The following is a 14,015-nucleotide window of genomic DNA, read 5'->3' as shown; positions in this document are numbered from 1 at the left end:
ATCAATCGCAATACCAATTTCAGTTAAAATTTAAGAACTCTTGACACTTAAATTCTTAAGCAACTTGAATTCTTGAAAGAATTTTTTTCTGAATATTTAAAACAACAGACAGTTTGAGAAAATAAACCACAATTATGGTCTGCGTTGTGTTATTAATTCTGTTCACATAAATGCCAGTGAATGGTGATTGCTATGGAATGGTGATTGCTATGAATATATTTATTGCCATTAATATGATTATTGTTCTGTCTACATATTTAGGTATATATGTATAAGAGATGGGTATGAAAATCTAAAATTATTGGCAGAAATACAATTTTTGAATGCTTTGGTTCCATTTAATTTATAAAGACTTCACTGTTGAGAGATGATTATCACAGAGATGATGAGCTTGCCTTTACAGTTCGTCTACTTTTTACTTACTATTGAACAAATGAAGTACATATATAAATCTGCTCTTGATTGGTGGAAGTACATATATTCGAAATGGATGGAGTATATTTAAAAGGGATCCTCTTGACTACGTGTAATTTGATATCCAATGGTGACAAATGGTCTAATTTCATATTTTCTGAAATGGTCAATATACCGAGCTAATTTTTCTATATGTTTCTTAAAGGTCAACGACAGGGGATTATTCTTCACCTTGTAAATAATCTATCTCTATAGTTATTCATAAGAGATACATAGCGACCATTCAATCTTAGTAATATATTTTTCGAAATAATAACTTTTTATCCTCTGATCATATCAACTAACACTCAATTTTTTAATATAATACAACTTGTTATCGAAAATTTTTACTTGGTATATGTCAAAAAATGTTAGTATTAATATTGTTAAGAATATCACTCCACTCCACCCCCTTCTATTTAAATGTGTATTTTTGAAGGTTTTCCACTTCAACTTTTAGAGTGTTTTGGCGCACAAACATTTTTAATGGCGGAGCTTTACTAATCATGCTTTTTCTATGTTCGCAATATTCTAACTGACAATCTTTTAGAAAAAGAACTAGAATACTTTAAATAAAATGTATGTTGTTCTATAAAGTACGGTCCTCAAATGTATATATGTATCAATGTAATGGACATAAAACACACAATTAAGCTTGTAATGGCTTCGGGATAGAAAAGCATTCGGCACGTTCCGTCCATTATTGACATTAAGAGCGTGCAAATAAATGCACTAACTGGGCTGTTATGGGGAGAAATGGTTAAAAACCAGCTGATTGCCGTACTGACGTCGAAAAATACTAACAACAGCTAAACATGTCAATATCAATATATCACCGAACGGACTCAATTTTTCGTAAATACCAAAACGCTTTCAATAAAAAAGGCAATTTGCAAGCACAATTTGTACATTGTAGAAATATGTATGTTTCGTCGATAAAAATAACTTGTAACTGACAGTTATCCGAACCGCATTTGACAGTGACAACTACAGTTCATATATTTTATTTTCATTTATTTATTCTTCTCAAAAAATTGAAAAATTTCTAACAGAAAGTGTAACCTCAATTATTGAAATGATTTTTAGAGTTTCGAAAAAGCATTGAGAAACTGAAAACGTGTAAGTGAAAATAGCATTAAAAGCTGAGTGCCAGAATTCGTCGAGAATCAAGTGGAGTGCGTCTGCTTTCGACACTTACAAATATTGGAATGCCTTAAGCGTTGACTCACTCAAAATTTAAACTTCACAACAAATATATATTTATTTACTTTACAAAAAGCGTGGCAACATTTCTAAGGAGGCGAAAAAGTTATAAATGCTTGGTAAATAATGGTTGAATGTATGGTGTGTGTACACATTAATACATTTTTTTGCCACTCTCTCAGTTTTTTCAAATTTTTTTCAATTTTATTTCGGAGACGCTTGAGTTTATTGTGCTGCTTGATTTCAATAATCTAATGTGTTACTGGTTTTGTTGTTGTAGCTTGTTTATTTATTTAATTTAAAGTATTCAAGAATTTTGGTTCCCCTGTGAAGTTTACATACCAACATGTGTGTGTCCAAGCAAGTACCAAATACATATATATCTACATGTAAAATATATACACTTATGCTCTTATGCCACGTATGTATATTATCCTCACACATAGTTGAGATTCTTTTCGCCGATAGCTGACTGCTTCATATATGTATAACATACTTTACTCTTGTTCTTGCATGATTTATAACTTCTTCCGTAACTTGGCATATGTGTGGCACGTGTGCCGCTCCAGCGTCGTTTAAAGTTAATTTATGTTTGCGAAGTGGGCTTCTCTCGTTCATCTGCATGTGGCTTTGTTTCCCAAGTGTCTTGGTTTCTTACGTATACATATATGTATGTGTCTTAATAAGTTTTGGTGCTGACAAATTACAAACTGTTGGTTAAAGTCCGAAATGGTTTTGGAACATTTAAGATGTTGTCTTATGTATACATCTTTTGAGTGGTTCATAAGAATTGTGAGTTCTAAAGCAGATTTGAAAAGATTTTTAAAAACAATAATATTATCATCTCTATTTCGAGTGAATATTCTCTTGAGATTCGAGAATAAAAAACAACCCTGTTTCGAAGAACTGAGTAGCTGCGGAAGCAAAAACAGTTCGAAGCCGAATCTATGTAAATAAATCATCGTTTTCATGAACCTTTTATAATGATAATTGGTTAATAGTCAACTTTGTGGCAGCCACTTTGCACATAGCTTTCGCTTATCCATGAACGATATGACCAATATGATTCGCTGATAACTATAATCTAAAGCTCTATACGTGCATTCAAACTAATTCGTCCGTGTTAATACCCGTTGCATTTGACTAGAAAATAGTTTCAGAATGACCTTAGTATCCATTACAATAGATCTCTTCAATTCACCAAGAGTTAGAGAGTAGTGAACAATTTATACCAGTTGTTCAAACATTTTAATAAACACTAAGGTTAGAACAGTGAACTTTTATTTTCAGTAGGGATTATAATTGTTAATTCAAACTAACTAAAAAATGTTTATTTTAATTTTAGACATTAAATTCACAATATCAATTTGGTCTAAATTATATAATTTGGCATCATTGAAGATAGCGGTTATACCACTTTGATGAGGTATTCAATTCGATAACTTCCTTATTGCTTTTATATCTACCTTTTTTACATGAGAGCAGCTTGAAAAAAGAGCGATCTGAGATGTGGCGAAAAGAACACAGCCCTGATGTTATTACCATGGTTACTGGTAATTTATTGAATTTTGACAAATGAAGAGGGCTTAAAAACACTCAAATTATATTCTCCACAAGTCGGATAGTATTATTCTTCAGTATGGTGGGATTTTCCATAATTGTCCAAAGTCTTTATTTTGGTTCAGTTCTAGAACCTCAACCCCGAGTAAAATGATTAGCTGGTTGGTAGCTAAAAATATATTTATTCTTGTGTTTTGTTTTACTTTGAAATAATAATGGATTTAATGTGCGATAAGAGAAACGTTCCACGTCTCAACACATAACCCCACTAGAATAATTTTTATACCAATGAATTTTTGTATATCATTGATTTCAAATTCAAACTCCATCTCTCCTAGTGCATAAGGCGTGTCTTCAATACATTTTGAGATGCTCAATCATACGAGAAATTTTGCGTTTCAATCGAAGTCAACTCAGGTGGATTGAATAAATTCTTTCCGCCAATGATTTTTTCACGCTAAAAGCAAACAAAATTTGCAAATTGCCAATAGCTTTTACTCACACCGCGACTGGTGGGTCACCCACAAAGCTTTTGTGAAATACCAATGATAAATGCCATGGAGCTGCCTAGAGTTGCTGAGTTTCGTGGCTTGCAATTTCTGACATTTATTTAACCTTAATTTCAATAACTCTGCCTGCTGTATACACGAAGTGAGAACACCAAAGTGTGAATGTGTCTGTGTGTGTGTCACTGTAGGCGCTCCCTTGACATGCCTACGAAAATATTTGTGCGAAACGAACGAAATTCCGAGTATTTGCCACAGGGCATCACAAAAAAAAAAAAAACAGAAAAACACTGTGTGATCTAAGGAAAATTGATGGAATGAAAAACGCGTCGTAGCCGAAAGTCAGAAAAATAATGGCATGCCATGACATATGTTAACATAAGGAAACCACTCAACTCATATATCTTCGTCAGTGTGGTGCGGTAGTCGAATTCGAATGCTTGATTTATGTTGCTGCTGATTGCACCAACGGCATACCTGTGGAGGAAATGCGTATTTCGCCCGAGTTATAGATAGTAATGAAAGTCAACGAAGCATTGAACAAATATAAAGGCTTCTGCTGTTGGTTTGACCCGCCAACGCCGCCAGGAAGTCAGCCAGCCAGCCGTTTGAATCGAAGCGAAGCACCTTTGACTGGTGCGTGGACAGTGTAGACTTCCGCTCCGTTTTGTTTACAATATTCACCTCTTGTTTTCATTCATCCGTTTCTTCCCTTTGCCTCGCCATCCGCTGCGCTGCGCTATATTTCTTTCGGTTGTACGCATCCATCGAATCGCCGCCATACCTTTATTTGTTTCCTTCGATGAGCAGCACTTGTGTCGGCGCAATTTTCGCTGCGAGCGAACATGAACAATTACCCAACGGGTCAAAGGGTGGCGCCGCCAGTTGGTGAGTGTGACTTTGTCATTGTTGTTGTTGATGCATGTCTCAACGCGCTTTACGTGTTGCTGCCATTTTGGCTTTTATGCTCATTTGCTTTGTTAGCTCAGCTGGAAAGTTAAATTTCCTTATATTTTATTTGAGTGTTTCATTCATTTCGTTATTTTTCACTTTTTTCATCACATAATTTTTTTCGTGGCACTCGAACGTGTTTGCCGTAATTGCAGGAATCGAAGAAGGAAGTGAAAAAAAGTGAGAAACACAAAAAACAAATTTATCAAATTGCGCGAGCATGCCAAGTGTAGGAGATATACATAAATGTAGCACGGGGTGTGGTGCGGCGATTCAACAACAACTTAAAGTGCTTCGGTTAAAATTACAAAGCCACAAATTATCGCCATGAGCAGCGTTTTTTTTAGCACGTTGTTGTTTTTGAGTACAGTTTTTTCTCCTTCGTCTGTTGTGTTACTTTAATGATTCCTACCATTTTAAATCATTTACGATTTTAAATCAATGTCTTTGGTTAGGTGCTTCTACATTTTCGAAATTAATGTATAGAAATGCATTCCTCTGTTCATAGACTTTACTGGTTTCGATTTCGATATAGATAGTGATGAGTCAAACAAACTATACGAGCTGTAATTATAAATTAGCATCTGGTACGGTGCGACCTTGCGCTAATAGTGACTTAGTAACTCTTCTTTCTCAGTCAAAAAATACCTTAGGAGCAAATTGACTCAGAGCTGCTTGACGCCTTTTATAAAAATATATTCATTTGAAGCATTCAATTCAATTTACAAACCATTGTAAAGACTACTTAGAAGCGTGAATGGCTGCGTTATCCTGTTGAAAAATGGTATCTTCATCCATTTTGTCATCCAAAAATTAAATGAGAGCATGGTCCAACATTTCGGTGTATATTTTGAATCCATTTTTGAATTTTGCTTTATCTCTCGATTAAAATGCCTCCCAAACCATAAGGCTGCCACCACCAAAGTTTATTTTTGACAAATCATGTCAGCAACAATTTTAAGATCCTGGACCATCTAAATTTAATATTTTTTCATGGAAAAAAACAACATCATCCATCTCAGTTGTTCACTGCATGAGTTTCCGGGTGTAGTCTAATTGCACTTGTTTGTGATGAGGCTTCAATCAGGCTGGCACACCGGTTTTTTCCATTTTAACTAATTTCTGTTATGTAAAATGTGAGCAATATGCCTGGTTGCCACTGGAAATCCCAAATTATCTATTATTTTTTTTGCAGTTCAAAAATTCTTTAGTGGTTTGATTTATCTGGCGAATATTAAGGTTTACATTGCCCTTCGTTGGACTTTTGACGCAAAAATTTATTATGTTTTTTTTTTTTAATGGCTCACGACTGCATCTGATCTTTCAATTTTGTGCCCGATCTCCAGATTTAAATAACCTTCCTTATGGTAAATATTGATTTGAGCTTTTTTGAGTCACCGGGTATTTTTCCTCCGGAATCGTGATATAATCTTAAACATATATATAATGATAAAACAATTTTACTCTTTAATTAACCTAAAGATACCAATTATTTATTTTACGACTTATTTAAGTTGTTTTTTTAGTCAAAAAAATGTTTTCACCTCTTTGCCAAGGTGCGTTTAAACGAATATTTACCTCATTTTTATGATGTTAATAAAAAAATATGCATTAAAAATAACAACAACAACGAATCTGGGTTTTTGTACTGCAAACAAACTCCCGTTAGCTGCGTTTAAACGAATATCTGTCACTGTATATGCAAACCAAGTCAAGTCAAGCTGTCCATTTATAGTATTAATGAGTAAATAAAAGTCGTTTTTAGTTAATTTCGAATGAATATTTGTGTTCTATTTCATGTTTTCGCATATTGTAGGTTCTTTATTGCTTCAGACCACTACTGAAGCTCAAAATCAACAAGAAGTTCAAAACGAAAGTTGAAAATATGATAGGTGTAATTGTCGATAGATTTTGAATTCGATTGAGATTGATCAACAAGTGGCTTGTGTGATATGAAACTTTACGTCGAAGAGGACTGAAGTGGTCGTAAAAAGTCTTTATATAGCAGTTTAAATTTTTACAGCCTCGTTTTTATAAAAGAAATGTTATCTGATTTGAAAATCATTCTAGATAATGTCTCATTTCAGACATCTAAATTCCATAACTTTATATTTTTAAGAAACTTTAAAACCAAGTCTGCTATGATTTTATTTTTAACAATTTCAACATTTCAACTTCAGCCAACATAAATAAACAAATATTATTCAAGCCCACAAATGATAACCAAGTTTACTGATTACACACATTTTTGTTGCTCTTTGTGTTTTTGTTTTCAACAAATTTAAGTTGGCAACTTTTTACATTATATTTGATTGTATTTCTGCCACTGCAAAGCTCATCACCTACTTCGTACACTTGATTTTTTATAACGCCGCATTCGATTTACGACTTTGTCACCGCAAAGCAGCAAAGCTAGTGAAATACCTGCTCACTTTCGCTCGAGTTATAATGCTGCAATTTCCTGTCTGGAAGTTTCATTGCGACGCTAACAACCAACCACGCGCTGCGCTGCCGGCAACAATGACTGTAGACGTCGATGGCTTTGACAATGATGACGACGTCTAAGGTGGTAATTGCAGTAATAAATAAAAAGCGGGTAAATAAATAAAAATAAAACTGTGTCAACGAGGTGGAATAGCAGTCAGCGGCAGCAGCAGCAAGTGAAGTAGCAGAGCAACAAAGTAAACTGGCGGAGATAAGTGAAAAGCCAAGGGAATCGGCGAAGATAGGCTCGAAGTTGTGAGCATAGCTACAGCGAGGCATTACGGGATTCCTATACGACATAAGGTGATAGCAACGGATGCGCAGGAACTTCGACTCACTTGCGCCCACTCATAATACCCTTTCAGTCGCACAGCATGCGCCATTGCGGTAAACCCCTTGCGACGACTGTAGTAATGTCAATCAGCCGCAGTCCTGGCAGCAAAAACTTTTCGCCCGACTAGCAACAGGAGTAAAGTGGCCTTGATAAAGTGTTGTTGTTGCTGCGGAGTGGGAGTTGACAATGGCGGCAAAGTTCATTTCAAATGCTATGATTAATGGCAATTGAATGAATTCATTGTTGTCGAATGTATATGTATGTAAGGGGTGCAACTGTTGGAATGTGCTGCCAATAAGTGAATTTGAACTTGACTTCTTGCAAACTTTTCAGTCTCACAAAGTATTTTAAAGTATAGTAAATCAAATTTTTGGGTCAATGAAGAAATGGAAATTAGGGCGCTATTGCTGCTTTACAATTTTGTCATTATTTTTTTTCGTTTTTGTGCTCTTATTGATTATGAACTTTGTTGAGTATTCGAGAATTTAATTTTGAACTCAAACTTGTAGTGATTACAATAATTTTTCTTTTTGAAATGGCTGATCTGAATTGATGAAAATTTGAAGAAACTGATAAACGATAAAGCCAGATAACATTTGAGTACCTTAATCGTCTAATAAGCGTGGATTGACTGGATTGAAAAGTTTGATGCAATTGTGCCCAAAAGTATGTCAAAATCAAAACTTTTGGATCCCAGCGGATATTGCTTGGCAGTGGATTTTTGGACGCCACCCTTAAGTCTACTGTCGATTGATTGTGTGCGAGCAGATGAGGGTTTGTGTGCACCGAAAAAAACATAGACTGAAATAATTTTATACACTTCATTGCACATTGACAGGCGATATTGAATGGAGCTTACATGCGCTCTCTAGCACATGCATACATACAAATACATCATTCAAAAGTTCACTTCGGTCCTACTTTTTTGACGTATACCTATATAGTATATTTACTGCGACCAGTCCGTAGAACCGAAAATCTTGTGAACTGAGTAAATTTTTTCTTGTGGAGTGTAGATTAAATGTGCAGACATATAACTCTTCACTCACAGCAAACCGGAGCTTGGCTTGTATTTATGAACAAGCGCTCGTCGCAATGGTAGTCACTCAACCAGCAAACTCAACGCCAACACACAATTAGTGTGTAACTAAACTATCAGGTGATGAAGTGGCGGTCAATAAGCCAGTCTATACAGTAAGCAGACAAGCATGAGTATGTACAATATTTTATTTAGTCAAGGGAAAATAAAAGTCTGCATGAAAGCTGTAAATGACTACAAAGGCAAAAAGCAACTGGCACTGTATTAAACCATTCTCTTTCATATACAGTAAATTTTATCCCGTTTTTAAATAAAAATATGTGGAATAAGGAGATATACATATGTGTGTATGTATGTATACGTATAAATGCTTGCATAGTGGACATACAGTTCGTTAAGCATCTGCTTAAACAGTTTCACACAACAAAGCCAAGTCAGGCGTGTAAGGGAACTGGAAATGTGCAATAGACAGCGGTCCAGCAACAACATATCAAACCGACAGTTGCACACGTGAGTGACTTTTGGCTCGTGATTAGATATGCGCCGACACACAACTATAAACTATAGTATAAACATATGTATGTACATATGTGTGGATGTGTTGATGGGCTGCCCATCCTCTGTGTACAAAAGGTAATCTTGCAATGTCTGCTTATTTACGCTCAGTTGCGTTTTCTCCCTTTAAAGCCTTTCCGAATAGTTACCTACGCAAGGCGAGTGTCCGTGTTCGATTTTTCTACATTAATCTCTATTTAATCGGTTAGGTTGACGCATTATTTACTTATCAATCATAAGCTTCGAATATTTTTCAAATAGACCCAAACCCAGTTATTACAAATAGGACAGACTTCTTAAAATAGAATAACAAATAATATAAAAGTAAATTTTTTAATATTTTTTTGTTCTTTTATGACAGTACAGAGGTCAATTTATTTCAATTTATTAAATATATTTAAAATTATACATATATTAATATTATAAAACTTAAAATTTTATACTTACACCAATTTTCAGCATACATTTCATTTTCCTCTCAGCCAGCGACACAGCATGGCGTATGAGTAACACAAATATTATCCAAAAAAAATTTAAAATAATTCAAGGCTTAGCAAATTTTTTTTTTCGCATGCAAATTATTTTACATGTTTTCGTTGTGGGTGAAATAATGCGAATCAATGTTGCCATTTTCGATTACAGCTGCAGATTTGGTTGCTATTAATTTGCATATAAATCACATTTGACGTTTCTCAAGGACACGAAGCGCGCTTTGCCAGCTCAAGTGTCTAATCTTATTCAAATGTTTTCGTTGTTGTACTACATGTTTGCGTACATGTGTGCATAAATATAAATGCTTAAATATTTAGATTTATATGCATGCCCTCCCGCCTGCGTTACTCCGTAGACTACGCAGATTAGTATATCTGCCATTGTCGTATTGGCTATCGATTGATTGTGTTGTTTGTTCAAAACATGCAAAATATTTTTCTTGTAAAATTCAAACGAAATGTTGCTTGAATAATTTATTGCGAAATCTGCATATTTTCTGCAAGTTAATCGTGTAGTATTTTTGTTTGTTTGCTGCTATCCATCGCGTTTGTGTTAAATCCTATTCAAAAGTTAGTTTTGTTAAAAAGCTCAATCTATATTGTAATGTTTATAGAGAATTTTTAATGAGCTGTGTTCTATATTTATATGTACTTTAGCAATTTTTGTATGCAAATGTATTGAAACTGATTTTTTGTTATTTTTATTTCAGTTTGGAGTTCTTCAGTTGTAATGATATGACTAAAAGTTATTCAACAATGCGGTGAGTCCATTTAATATTCTCTCTTAAAATATTAGTAATATTTTATTGATATTAAATTCACCATTTTATTAACTTCGCATTTCTACAACACCATATGGCAAAAATGATTTATTTTGAGATATCGGTCAAAAACATTTTTTCGAGAGATTTGGTCATAAAATAAGTAATTTCTTCCTTTTTCGAAGATAGAAATGAAATAATTGACTTTAAATTTATTGTAATCATTGGTGCAAACCCTTGAGAAAATTGGTTAGGTCCAATACCTAGTTGAATTGTTTACAGTGCATATCTATATATTACTATATATTATTTTCCTAAATCTATGCATGTTATGGTCTCAGAAAAATGTACCCAATTCACATTATTTACATTGCTCTTTCAAAACTGAACAGTCAACCCAAAATGCTATCGCACTTTCTTCGCTTTAGAATTAGTAATTCTTGAACGTACAGTTGAAAAGGTTTATCAAATTATCATACTTAATCTGAAAACAAGTATCCTCTAAACACATATTTAAGATTTTAAATCGATTTGAAAATTATAGGTTTTTGTACATGATCAACGTCGGATTCACTTCAATTCATTTCCTTACCTCTCTCGTGTTGTTTCTAAGTTCTTATTCGAAGTGAAGTCACGATATGTAATATACATATATGAATAAGCAATAGCTAGTGATTTGTGATACATTTTGAATACAGTCTACAAGGCCTCCAAACTGCTTTTCAGTGACAGATCTGTTAATCCTTAAATGTGTAATTGTCTTTAAAATATGACAATGTATTCATAATATAGATGGTGATAGATATAAACTTTGATATAATTATTTCAATGCCATTTATATCTAAATCATAAGGCGATGTTCCTTAACACTTTTGATTGCTTTTTACAAAAGATTTTGATTCAAATCTCATTTCAATTTGTCTTAAAAACCCCTTTAATCGGTCAATTTTTAGTGTGAGAATATCATATTAAAAGATTACACTAACTTTATCGACCTTTATCAGATATCTGAAAGAAAATTTGATTTCTTATATTCACCAATTTGAGTTTATACTGATTGCTTTTTACAAAAGATTTTGATTCAAATCTCATTTCAATTTGTCTTAAAAACCCCTTTAATCGGTCAATTTTTAGTGTGAGAATATCATATTAAAAGATTACACTAACTTTATCGACCTTTATCAGATATCTGAAAGAAAATTTGATTTCTTATATTCACCAATTTGAGTTTATACTGATTGCTTTTTACAAAAGATTTTGATTCAAATCTCATTTCAATTTGTCTTAAAAACCCCTTTAATCGGTCAATTTTTAGTGTGAGAATATCATATTAAAAGATTACACTAACTTTATCGACCTTTATCAGATATCTGAAAGAAAATTTGATTTCTTATATTCACCAATTTGAGTTTATACTGAACCCCTTTTCATATTTACTGAATAATTTCAATGAGCTTAGAAGTAATACATAGACTTAACAACTCTTTATTTTTTGCACTAATTTTTTTCGTGGTATTTTGGTACTACTTTCAAGACATTAAATAATGAATAATAAATTCCTCAGGAGTGTTTTATAGTTCTAGAGTGGTATAAGGTTAAATAGTTTATAAAAGAGCAAGAGAAAGGAATATATTACAAGATTTAATGTCAAATTAAAATTCATAAATGTCTTTAAAATACCTTACAGAACCTTTCCAAACATTTCCAGAATTGTATTTAAAAACACCAAATAATAAAAATAATAATATGTTCTGCAAATCGTTTTCGGGCAATATTTTCACATTTTCCGTTTTTAAATCGTTTGACATGCCCTTTAAAATAGTCCGTTTTTTGTTTTTTTCAACGTCACCAAAACGTTTTATTGCCATGTTCTGCAAATGAGTATCGATTTTGAATCCAAATCAACGATTTGTTTAAGGAACATTTGTTACAATGTACGTATTTAATGAAACAAAATAATGTTATTATATATCAATAATCATATATTAACAAATAATAAAGCATGTGTTGCTAGGATTTGTAGAATTTCCGCGGCATTTGAGGGCATATAATATTCGAGAAGTTTTGGGTTAGAAGCACGTCCACAGTCAAGCAGGGAAGCCGTGGTTACCCCAAAAGCAGCAAACCCACTACATGTTTTCGAGACTCAAGTAGGTCTTTAGGTCTTGGTATTCCAAATTCTTGCACAAAATGATTTTGGCTTTTCTGGAATTCACGAATAATCCACTTCGGGCGCAAAATATATTCTAAAACATTAATCATTTCGTATAAAATTCTGATTCGACCCAGAGCAATAGCGATTTCCTTTCCAACTGAACGTTGATATAAATCTTCAGCGAAAACCCTAAGCAAATTTTATTAAATTAAATATGGACATTTCTCCGACTATAGCTATTATTTCGTTGAGTATTTCTAAAAATTTATGCTTTCTTAACAGATAGCTGGAAACAAACCTCAACAAAAAGAAACTATCTTAAGTCGACAAGTAGAAACATTTTAGCAGAGCACACGTGGAATCCGGTGCAGACAGGGGATTATAATGATCTGTCAAATGCCACCTTTTGATTCTAGGGCCATAAAAAATATTGTTTTTTAATAAAAACTATTTAATTTCAAATTATTTAAAATTTTGAACCACCTACTACTTTTTTATTTGTTTTGTCAACTGTCACAAAGAAATAAGTTATTTTCAATTGAAATTCGAAGTCAAATGAAGTCGTACGAATTGTAATTTTGGATCCGTATTGAAATCGCGTGATTTCCAGAACTTGCCTGATAATAAATATGATAATATCAAATAAGCTTTTTGAACATAAGAATAAGTGTTGTTGGCCACCTTAACTTCAAGATTATGAGGTTATACAGAACCCACATTTGTATGTGAGCAGTCCATTTCAAAATATAGGTTCTCATGTGGTCGCAAATATGGGAGGATTCTTTAGGTATTTGCTACAGAGACTCTATCCTTACTCAGCTTCCACTATTTAATCCATAAAGTTATATATTCTGGTCACATTTATATATTCTGGTCACATTTTCAATATGCTATATACCTTCAAAAAGGTATAAAGACGTACTTTAAATTAAGTTAGTACAAAGAATATCTTAAGAAAACGTAAAAGAAATGAGACCTAACCGCATCATGTTAGATGAATGCATTTGCGGTTTCACTTACAATTCTTCCAATATATATGCGTGCAGATGTTGTGTGGCATATGTCTAATCCTCACCACCACCGCAAAGCTTCTTAACAGTCCGCCAAGCAAAACTCAAATCAACCAAAAACATCGAATAAATCAACAAAAGTTACAAATCGTCGTGGTGTTACATTGTATGTATGTATGTGTGCAAAGCGGATCTTTTCTGCGCCAACGTTGCTGCTGTTGTTGTTGTTGGCCAACCACACATCAGCGATTTGCCATGTGCGCCTGCTTGTATGCTTTTCAATATTTGTAGCTACTATAGTTTACAGGTTGTTGTTGGTGTGTGAACGCTTATGCAATGTTGCAGCGGAATTAGAGTGAAATTCAGGTGGAAAATGCAACAGCACATTCGATGAATGCGCATCAACAATCACCATTGCAAGCACACACACAGACACACATCTAGAAATTCATATTGGCAGACAAATTTCCAATTGAGTAAATGTGTGTGCAGGTGCAGTGTTGCATTTGGCAT

General features: G+C 33.6%; 1 protein-coding gene and 1 long non-coding RNA gene across 8 annotated transcripts in view; one reads left to right on the top strand and one right to left on the bottom strand.

Annotated features, from left to right (window-relative positions):
• Positions 1–14,015, bottom strand: part of Lac_4 (Lachesin) — a 398,804-nt gene that overhangs the window by 49,381 nt on the left and 335,408 nt on the right. The gene's annotated exons all lie outside the window — the stretch shown is intronic.
• LOC105211965 (uncharacterized) overlaps positions 1–14,015 on the top strand; it is a 159,826-nt gene that overhangs the window by 67,016 nt on the left and 78,795 nt on the right. The window contains exon 3 of the long non-coding RNA XR_851695.3: positions 10,287–10,337. This is a non-coding gene — a long non-coding RNA (uncharacterized LOC105211965). The remainder of the gene's footprint in view (positions 1–10,286; positions 10,338–14,015) is intronic.

This window comes from Zeugodacus cucurbitae, chromosome 5 (genome assembly GCF_028554725.1).
Source record: "Zeugodacus cucurbitae isolate PBARC_wt_2022May chromosome 5, idZeuCucr1.2, whole genome shotgun sequence".
NCBI classification, from domain to species: Eukaryota; Metazoa; Arthropoda; class Insecta; order Diptera; family Tephritidae; genus Zeugodacus; species Zeugodacus cucurbitae.
This window is presented reverse-complemented; position numbering and strand designations above follow the sequence as displayed.